At 45.9% G+C, this 10,147-nt stretch overlaps 1 protein-coding gene across 5 annotated transcripts in view; it reads left to right on the top strand.

The window, feature by feature from the left end:
* The window catches only part of ZNF423 (zinc finger protein 423), a 237,833-nt gene that overhangs the window by 94,377 nt on the left and 133,309 nt on the right, over nucleotides 1-10,147 (top strand). Inside the window, exon 1 of one of the 5 annotated variants that reach the window (XM_075040194.1) lies at nucleotides 5,457-5,485. The exons of the other annotated variants lie outside the window; for them this stretch is intronic. The gene's annotated coding sequence lies outside the window, so the exon portion shown is untranslated. Of the gene's footprint in view, nucleotides 1-5,456; nucleotides 5,486-10,147 lie in introns of those variants that run through there. 5 annotated transcript variants of the gene reach the window in all.

The raw sequence follows: 10,147 nt of genomic DNA, 5'->3' as shown, positions 1-10,147 counted from the left end.
AAACCCTTTCGCATTTTCCCTGGTTAATCAAAGACAACACAACTGAGAAGAATTAAATTGAAAGTTTTAATATTAGAGTGTATTAGATTTGAGGCAGCAGTAGGAGGCTTTATAAGATTGTCTAGATACAAATATTTAATATTATGGCATTTTGCATTTATTACTCATATACTGCTTTAATTGAGCATAAAGGAAAGGCTGCATTTTCATTTACGTAGTGCTTTGGTGTGAATGATTTAATTCATGTGTCATGCACATGTGCTTGATTACAGGATTTGTGGTTACATTTTCTTAAAAATTAAGGTAGAATTTTGAAAAAGTCTCACTGCAATATTTGCACATTCAAACTGTAAGGATGCAAACTTCAGGACAGAAACCAATTGCTAGCCGTTTCTGTTGGTGCTGTCAGGGCCGTGATATTACAGCATCAGTCCAATGGTTTTAATTCCCCTTTCTCTGCTGAACTGTAAGCACTGTAGAAAGCAAAGAGGGAAGAATGTGTGATGCTCCTATCTAGCACTTAGAGGCCTGAGTGACGCTTGTAGATTTGCCATTACAAAATGTGGCAGGTAGTGGAGATGCTCTCCCACCACTCCCCAGTTTGCCCTGCTGCCCCCTGCGCAGTACAACCATGGAAGGGACCTTTCCAGACCCTCTTCCATATGAATGACATCATCTGCAAGACTTAGGCTCACCAGGAAGAGATGAAGAAATTTCGTCTTTACATCCCAAGGTTTTGGTGTGCATCTGGTTTTTGTGTAGAGGGTTTTTTGTAATTATATTTCTTAGCGAGCTTTTTTGTGTTAATGCCCCTCTTCCTTCTCTGAGAGTAATAATCATCTTGTTCTCTGCAATGCAATTTTATGATCAAGCACTTCTGATTTTTCAAACTTAGCTCTCTATTTTGTATATGTATTTTTAAAGACTTCTTTACACCATGGGTGCTGCGGTGCTTAAGGAGCCCTTTGTGCTTTGTGTGTTTGGCCATTTTGTTTGTGCCTTAGCCTCTTTCTAAACTGTGATTTTACCTCCTCTCTGCTTTTTGGTTGGGTGGAGGGCAGCTTGTAAGTGAAATTGTTAACACTCGCTTGATTGGCTTCTAAGGACCCCTGTAGATGCAAGATGATGATAGTTATGATGTGGGCACAAGTATGTGTAATAGAAGATTTGAACCTGTTAAGATCTTGATCATCTTGTTATTCTTGAAACTTTGCTTAAACTCTGAATCACTTATTAAAAAGGCATTTTTGTGTTTTATATAGAAGATATAAACCAGTTTATCATCCTGAAAAGCACCAATCTGAATTTTACAATGCAATTAGTGACGAGATGTTTGAGTCTTACTACAGGAGGAGTATAAGGGAAGTTCTGGGGGAGGAGAAGGGGGATGAAGATAGATTGGTCTTAGTAAGAACTGGTCAAATATGCTTTATTCTTCATCTGTGGTGGTGTATTAGGAGGACAGCAGGTTTATATTTGTACGGCAGGGATCTGAGCAAGTGGAAAGAAGAGGCTACGGCCTTCCGAGTCCTTGCTAAACTCTGCCCAGGGTGTCTGATCTGAAGTCTCTTCCCTCAGGTCTCGCATGTGAGCGCAGCGTGCGTGTGAGGAGAGTGCTGGCGCTGAAATATATAGATAGAACACAGGTGACAGAGCGGCTTTATACGTGAAAATATGGTTTTACCGGTCGGACAGCTCCTTAACCATGGCCATCGCAATGGCTTTGCTGTACTTGTCATTCTCTGTGGAAAGTTCAGGGTTTTCTAAAGAAAAGACCAAACTGTTTCTAACGGTGCCAGAGTGGGTGACAGAGAGATTGTAGTTTAAAGCTACACAATTAAAAATAAGTTTATTTAAAGCCCTGAATTCTGTTTATAAAAATAGATGGTGAACATACGGTACAACATAAAAATCCATGTGGTCCTGGAAAAAAAGTAAAAAGCACTTTAGCCTAAACCAGATGTGCGAAAGAGAGATCCTAAACGTTTTTTGTATTTTTTATTTGTGTGTATGTGTGTGTGTTTGTGTATGTGGGAGATATTTTTGGTTCCTGCTAGGCTTCATTGCAGCAAAGACCCTTTCTAGAATTTACTTTCCTTTATTAGAGTTGCAGCTCAGCTTTGTGTGGGCCTCTGGGGGTTTTGGCCAGCCGTTGGCAATTTCTCTCAGACACCCAATTACCCCTGACGTCAATGCCGTCTCTCCCATCTCCCTTGGGTGCCCACATTTTTTCCTTTGTAACACTAATAGCTGACTAGCTAAGTGCCTGTTATTTCCTTGGCAGAAGATTTGATTGTGTTTTGGGCCGGATACTAAATCCAAAAACTATGTAAAAATGTCAATAGGTGAGTGCACATTGATTTCGGTTAGTCACAGTGATATTTGAGCCCCTTTGGGGGCTCTGTCTGGGGAAGTATTTTACAAGAAAGATAATATAACAGAAAATTACTGGAGCTGCACAGGTCTCTGGTGGATTTCTTAGGGGCCTGCTAAGTTTCTGTAGAATCAACAAATGCTTTATTAATCTAAATTTGCGGTTTTGTTCCTGCCTCTCTTCAGACGGTTCGGGCTCGCCGGAGGAGGCTCGGTGGGAGCGGGGTGGCCGGCGGCAGAGCCCTGCCCGGCCGGGGGGCTGCGGGGAGGCCAGGGGCGGCCGTGGGCCCCCTCCTCGCCCGGCCGAGGCCTGCGGCGGCAGATAACGCGGGGGACAGAGGGGGTCCCTGACAGCTGTGCGGGGCCGGCGCTGACTGGGAGCGCCTGATAAGGGCCCCGCGCGGGAGCCAGCCGCCAGCTCCGCATCACCAGCGCGCTGCGGGGCCGTGGCAACTGGCAAAGAAAGTTAAACACAACTGGTCCGGGGGCGGGAGGGAGGGCTGCACTGGAAGATAATGGTAATTGATTGAATCAAAGTCGCAGAGCAGCCTTGTTTTTCCTCGCAATTAATTTTTTTTCTAATTTTCAGACGGAAGTATCCAAAGAGCTCAGGTTGCACTGAGCACATGCTGCACTAAAAGATAATAAGCACATGCCCTCTTCAGCTTTTTGGGGGAAATTCAGGCCAAGACAAGGCACAATTAAATAAAATGCACCCCCCTTAAAGTTACAAGCACACGGCTTCAAGCTCAGCGGAGCGTGCTGTTAAGGATGAGGAAAATCAATGGCTTTGTCAGGTCGCCGGGCTGTATGCTTGCTGGCTAGTGGGGACGAGAAGTCAATTTTGCCCACAAAGCCAGCAGATAGTGACACCCGAGAAGGGGATCGTCTGGGGACTGCGGTGGCGGTGTATGTGCATTAGGCATTTCTGCAGCTCTTCCTCTCCTGCTCCCCACCGCAACCTCATACCCCCTAGCACAAGATGTGTGTAGAGGAAAACAGATTCATGCCATTGGTATTTTATATCAGTTACTTTTCAGGTTTATTTTAGCCAGTTTGGATCTTTTTCACTAGCAACCCATCAGCCAGAATTTTTTTCCACTTTTTAAGGGGATTCCCCCAACCTAGTGTACAGGAGCAGTAGTAGTTTGTGTGCTTTAAGTAAATAAAACCTTCTATATTTTTTGGTCTTTGGCAGTTGCATCCACAAGCAGTAAAATCTTATGTCAGCACAGCATGTAGAGTGCAGGATACCTAATAACTAGTAAACCGTTTAAAAAAGTCTTCTGCTTGATCAGACATTGTGCTTAATGTATAGTACTGTATCCTGCCTAGTAGGTAATTAGTATTGAGGGGGGAAAAGCCTCCCCTGTGGACCATGACACCATAGACCTAAACTGGCATTTTTTCACATGTTAGATTTTTCTTTCTTTAGTGGAGGGCATTTCTTTGCCCATTTAAAAAATCATTCTCTAAGAATTAACAGACTGTATTGAGGGTATTGTATATCTTAAATGAACCTTGCAAGCGCTAACAGTGTATTCTTCTTCCCATATAGACACTGTGTAGGGTGGGCAGGCAAGCAGTATTGTAGTGCCAGAGGACTAGGAATCAAATGTTGGGTAGGAAAAAACCCAAACCCTAACCTGGGAAATAAATATTAACCAGGAATGAACCACAACCCACTTTTGCTGTGATTTTGTTGGTTCCCATCCTGGAACAAGTGCACGTGTGGATGTGCTGGTGAAATGAATGGGCCTTATTGAGGTAAGACACTGTGGTTTATTTTCTCGTGAAGAGGCTGGGGTTTTCACTGGAACTCTGTCATGTTTTCCCCAGAGCGGCAACAGAAGATTTCTTTGTCCATGGGCTGAAGCTCAACTACTGAAATGGTGGAGCGTTTGCTGGCTGTTTGGGCAGGAGAAGGGTATCCTGAAGCCCTGAGTGTTGTCGCTGTGAATCACAGCTGATATCCTATCAAACAGACTAATGGGTCTCCTCTGCCGTAAGAGCTGGTAATCTGCCTTGTCATGACCATTGATTATGAAAAGGGCAAGTCAGCTGTGAAGAAAGAAGGCTTTCTTGAAGGCACCACATAAAAACTGGCCTAATGCCAACACAGCCATCGCTGATCAACTTAGGCAGGGATGTGCTTCAGATTAGAGGGTCTTCGTGTGGAAAGAAGATACTTTTGCTTTCTCCTTGTAGGCTTGAGATTCTACTGGGTTACGGCTGCCAACCTGCCCTCTTTGACATTCCAGGTACTGGTATAATTAAATCCACAAATGTAATGAGGTCTGGTCTCTTTGGCCACTGCGATATGACTGACAGAGTGGCACTGGCGTTCTCTGCTTTAAAGACAACTGATGAACTGCCCCTGGGCAGTCAGATGTCTTACTAGCACAGTGCTCAGGAGTGCCCATTTCATCCTGCTCCGGCCTTGTCAAGTCTGGCCAGTGCTTTCAGCCTGTTGGCCTCAGAAGTGCTGACAGCAATGTGGAAAACAAGTGCCGAAGCGAAAAGCACTGCGAAGTCCTTTGGATAGAGAAAAGTGAGTAAAATTCATGGAGATAACGTGCACTCACACACCGCCTGCCTGCCTTCATCCTCCTCCAGGCTAAGGCACGTTGCTGACAGCGGGGGCGCTGCCAGGGCCGCGCTGCGGGAGGCAGAGCTGCGGCCGCTGGCGTCAAGCACCCTCCGAGCTGCCAGCCCTGCCCGGGAGGAGTGTAGAGAAGGGACAAAATCCGTTTCTACTGGAAACAGATTTTTAAAATGGCTCCTGTGCTAAGGGGTGATGCTGAATTTTGGGGTGTGGGTCAGTCTGTAGGACACTGAGAGCTGGCAGTCCCAGGCAGCTGGAGGAGCAGGCCTCTCATGAACACACTCCTGAAATAAAAAGCGGCAGGTTTTAACTTAAAACCGAAACAAAAAGCCCCCACTGGCTGCACAGTCCCAGGTGAAGGCACGGTGGTGACTGTAGGTTTTCCTGCGCCGCCTCACCTCTGTCGTGGGCCTTGGGTGTGCGAGGCACAGGATCGCGCCTCAGACCGCACACAGCCACAGCAGAGCCACGATGGCAGGATGGTCACACCGCGCTCCCCACGCTGAGGTGGGACCCGCTCTCCTGACCCACGCGTGTTTCTGTGGGGCCGAGGGGGGCCAGGGGGCCGCAGCGGGCGGACCAGTGGTGTGGGGAAGGGGGCGGTGGGGCCGCAGGCCCGGGGCCCCGAGGGAAGAGGGCTGGGGGGAGAGCGAGGCGCAGGCGGGGCTATGTGGCGGCTGTGGTGGGAAGCAGGGAGGCGGGCAGGCACTGTGCAGAGGGCACAGCGGGGGACGGTACCTCTGAGGAGAGAGGAAGGCTGCGGTCGCCAGGGCAGCTGGCAGATACTGGGGTGAGCGCCGGTGCGAGGCAGTGGCGGGGGGACGGTTCCTGTGTCCCTGTCCTTGCCTGCCCCATGTCCGCGCTGCGCCGTGGGGCCTGTGCTTGGGGTGATTGCAGGCAGCCTGCCCACCACCGGGCTCGCATGCCGGAGCTGTGGCTGACGGAGGCGGAAGGTTTCTCTCGACTCAGGAAGCAGCAGGCAGCACTTGCTCTCTGCTTGCGTTTTCCTCTTTCCTGCAAATGGGGAGATTTTCATCAGCTGGGCTGGAGAGAGCGGGGGAATTATACTGACTAAATTAAAGCATGTGCCCTGGGCGGCCTGAACCGCCCTGCTGAGGGGTTACTCATCCCCAGCGCCCTGGGGGAGCGTAGGCCCAACTTCACTTGTTCAGTTTGCGCACTCGTGTGGTGTCCATGCAGTGGTGAGGTTACCCCACCCTGTCGCTCCGGCTGTCCCGTGGGGCTGTGGCAGGTGCTTTTCCTGAAGTCCCCTGAAGCAGGAACAAGCTGTTGCCCACAGGCCACCACTGGAAAACATTTCAAGTAGGGACGTCAGTGTAGTGTCTCTTCCTTTTGAGCTTCAAGTGGAGCATCAGCTGATGAACAAAGTCTTAAGGTTTGTTTAAAAAGTGACTTTTGTCTGGATTCCCATTTCTTTGCCTTTCCCTGAGCAAGCTCAAAAGGCACTCTTTTGGGTAGGATAGTGGATAAAGGAGGATTTCTCCCTTGAAACAGATGGCTGTATGTTAAGATACCTTAAAGAACAGAGTAGTTCACTGGGAAACAGACTTGTATACTTGTTCTGCCACATCCTAGCTTTTAAATGGACAGCAGCAGATAAAGAAAACACTAGGGGAAAAGCTGGGTGAATTCCTGTAGCAGTGAAGGTAGGAGAGTAGTAAGAGGGTAGCAGCTGCTTGGGAGGTGGCAGTGGATGGAGGGGAAATATCAGCATGGGAGGGGGCAGAAAAGGGAAGAATGGAGAGGGAAACACCACCAAAATGATTTCTGGTAGGAACTTGGGACGTTTATGAGTGGAGCAACTCCTGCTTTTCCTGGGACATTTCCTTTTCCCTGCTTTGTTACAGGCCTGTGTGGCCTTGCAGCCCAGGTCTCCTCCTGTTCCTGGGTGTGGGTTGTACCTATTACCGTACAAAAGTGTCACTAAGGTATAGCGTGGTCTTCAGGTGAATACTCTGAAATTAGGGTTGTTCTTGCTGTATAATTTGCAGAGTTTCACTCAAGTCACAGCCAGAACATTATATCTGCCCCGGAGAATAAGGAGGAAATTCACCAGGTTATTTTAAGTTGGTGCTGTGGAAGCATGCAGGAATATATCCAAGTTAAACTCAAAGGGAAATGGTCAGAGTGGTTGCAGATTTCATCAGGTTTATAGTTGCATTAGGAACCTCACATGAGTCTTTAAAAATGCTTTAGAATTGAAAAATTTAAAGGTTTTGAGCAAAAATCATTATGCAAAAATTATCAGTATAATTATGTATCTCATATCAGCATGAGAGGGCAAGCTCAGTAAGGCATCAGCTAATTTATGTTGAGATAGCCATGTGTACATAAATACTGTATTCTAGCAGTGCATATAACAATTAAGAAGCGTCAGAGTTATGCTTTTGGTTGTATGCAAGTGTGCAGGAGAGTTATGAAGTTGTTCTTTTGACTCCATTAAGGCCAGGTTGAAGGAGTGTTGACTGAGCAATAGTGCCTTTCTGAAGGATGTAATCTTAAATTTTAATTTCCTAATCTTGGAATATGCATTAAATTCACCTAGATCTTCTTGTAATTTTGACAAAGTTTCTTTTTTTTGCCTCGATCTTCATTATGTTGGGAACAGTCTCTCAACTGATTGCCAAGCATTCACCCTCTCTTTCATATTGCTTTTATAGCCCCACATTGTTCTTGGTCTTGGATTCACAGAGCTGGTAGACTAAGCAGTTGGCAAGGTGCATGAATGACTTCAGGGAGGAATAGACTTATATGATCTGACCATGGAGATGACAGAAAAGTAGAGAAGATGGAAAGAAGGTGAGCGTGGTCTTGAAATCAGGGAGGTTGATGGATTGTATGCCAGAGAAAGGTTAGAATAACAGGACTAGAGGTAGGGACAGAGGATGTGAGACAGAATGGTAACTGGCAAGAGGAAGATGAGAAATGTCAAAACAGCGTGGGGAGGGAGGAAGGGGAAAAGAGTGATAAAAGGTAGAGTGGGTCCAGAAGCAGCAACTAAGAAGTGAAACACAAAGGCTAAGACTGTTGACTCAGGAGAAGAAATAAGTATAAAATGAAATGAGTAACTTCAGCAGAGGATAATATCTTCCACACTTAAAAAATCAGAACCTTAGTAGAAGGAAGAAATGTATCTACTTTATTTTACTTTTCTGTGCTTTTAGCCAGGCAGTTCTTTGAACCACTGAGCACTGCTCTGCTTTCTTTTCCAACATGGACGGCTGCCTCATTACCTCCCTGAGACACTGTCATAGAAATGGACTTGGGAAGCAAATGTCCTGCTTCTGGGAAGCATGGCGAGGTAGTATCTTCTCTGCCCAGTGCTAGATGGGCTTCCAGGAACTAGTCTGTTAAAGTCATTTTTCTTGTAAAGCATCTGCAAAAAAAAAAAAAAAAAGAAAAAAAAAAAAGAAGTGATTACATTTTCTCCAATACACCCTGTGACTTTCTTGTGGTAGCATCAAAATAGCTTTGAGGAGCAGTTTATATAGAGGTGACCTCCATACATCCCTTCCAGACTAAATTATTCTGTGATTGATCCTTCTTACAAAAAAGAAATCTGAGGCAGGATGTGAAGTTTGAGTTTTGTTTCTGGTGCAGTTTGAAAGGGCTTAATGAGCAGTGCTCTGTTCTAGCAAAGTTAAATGAGAATTAACCAGGTGATTGACTTCCACAGTCAAATCAGAATTCCACAATACCAACAGCAAATGTTGCTTGAGTTCCCTGGGTAAATTACTCGATTAGCTCTGCAAAATGCCCTTCTCTTGAGTTAAAGTCAGAGACCACTTTAGGACTTCTCTCCCTTTGCAGCAATGCCCAAGGGTTTCCAGAAACTGAGACAGGAAAAGGCACACATGCTCCTAGTGACGGCAGCTTGAGCTCATTAGTTTTGATTTTTAGATATGCTGGCATTGTCTCAGCAGCCTGCTTTCACATTTATGGACTTTCCAGACTGCTTATCTAGGGGAGAAGTCTGCTTTCCGTTCATGCTTAGCCTTCTTCAGTTACGTATGACGTTGAGCTCAGAGCCCAGACAAAGCACACCGCTGCTTGGGCAGCCCCAGCATCTACTTTCAAAGATGCAAAGGAAAGACACAAAGCGGCGGTAGCTCTCCCATGTAGATCTTTACTTCTGGCAGTCCTGTTTGGTGATCCTGCTATATTCCTGAGGTCTTTTGGACAAATGCATCAAAAATAGCTGAACTATTAGAGAATAGCTCGCTCCCCTGAATGAGCATATAGGTATTTTTCTGATGAGATAAAAACATAAGTCTTGTTCTGCACCATCCCTATTAGTTTGCACTCCAATTACTACTTCTTAATTCATCTTGGAGTGTTTTGGAAGATTACTCAGCATCTATCAGTGCATTTTATGGGACAGTCTACAGAAAGGACAGAACATTTGCTGAAGAGCCGTTACTGTACTTCCCCCACTACAATTCCCTACTCAGTGCTGAGGTTTCAAGAGCCTTTGAATGAGCTGGTTGAGCCTCGTTTTGAACCCATCATGGATTTGTCTTTGTATTGTATTTCCTTTAAAGTTTATTTCCTTCCTTATGGCAGCCACCTTTTGCCAAATGAGTAAGGCACTCCAGTTCTTCCTGGCTTTTGCCCCATTTACCACCTTCCAAAAAGATTGCAGTGGCTGTATGACTTGCATCTCAGATTTTCCCCGGAGTGATCTCTGATTTCTTTTCAATCAGTTCATTTAATTGACCGTGTTTATTTCCCTAGCCCTTGTGGCTCCCTGAGTGCAGCTATTCATCAGAAGCTGGATGTTAAGCATCCTTTTCATGTTGTACCTGGAGACTTTCTTAAACCATCTCATCTGTTCTTAGCATTTGGGGCTAAGCCCAAAAGGGAAGCTCTCTCAATCAAAAGGCTATCTAAATGGATAATGTGATACTTTGAGACCTGTAACAAGGAGGCAAATGTCCCAGTCCCACCGCTCCCGTGCTTATTCCACCAGAGCTACAGTAGCTTTGAAGGTTTGCTTGGGCAAGGTTCCCAATGCGGATATTTGCAAGACAGCTAACTGGAACTTGGTACACGTACCTAGCATACCGCTTAGATGTAGAGCCTAGGCATGATGCCCACTTTGGAAAGCAGCTTTGTAGTCTATATTTGCTTAATTTAGTCCTCATCTGT

This window comes from Buteo buteo, chromosome 11 (assembly GCF_964188355.1).
Source record: "Buteo buteo chromosome 11, bButBut1.hap1.1, whole genome shotgun sequence".
Classification (NCBI taxonomy): domain Eukaryota; kingdom Metazoa; phylum Chordata; class Aves; order Accipitriformes; family Accipitridae; genus Buteo; species Buteo buteo.
The sequence above is the reverse complement of the archived record's forward strand: the minus strand, read 5'-3'. Positions and strand labels throughout refer to the sequence as shown.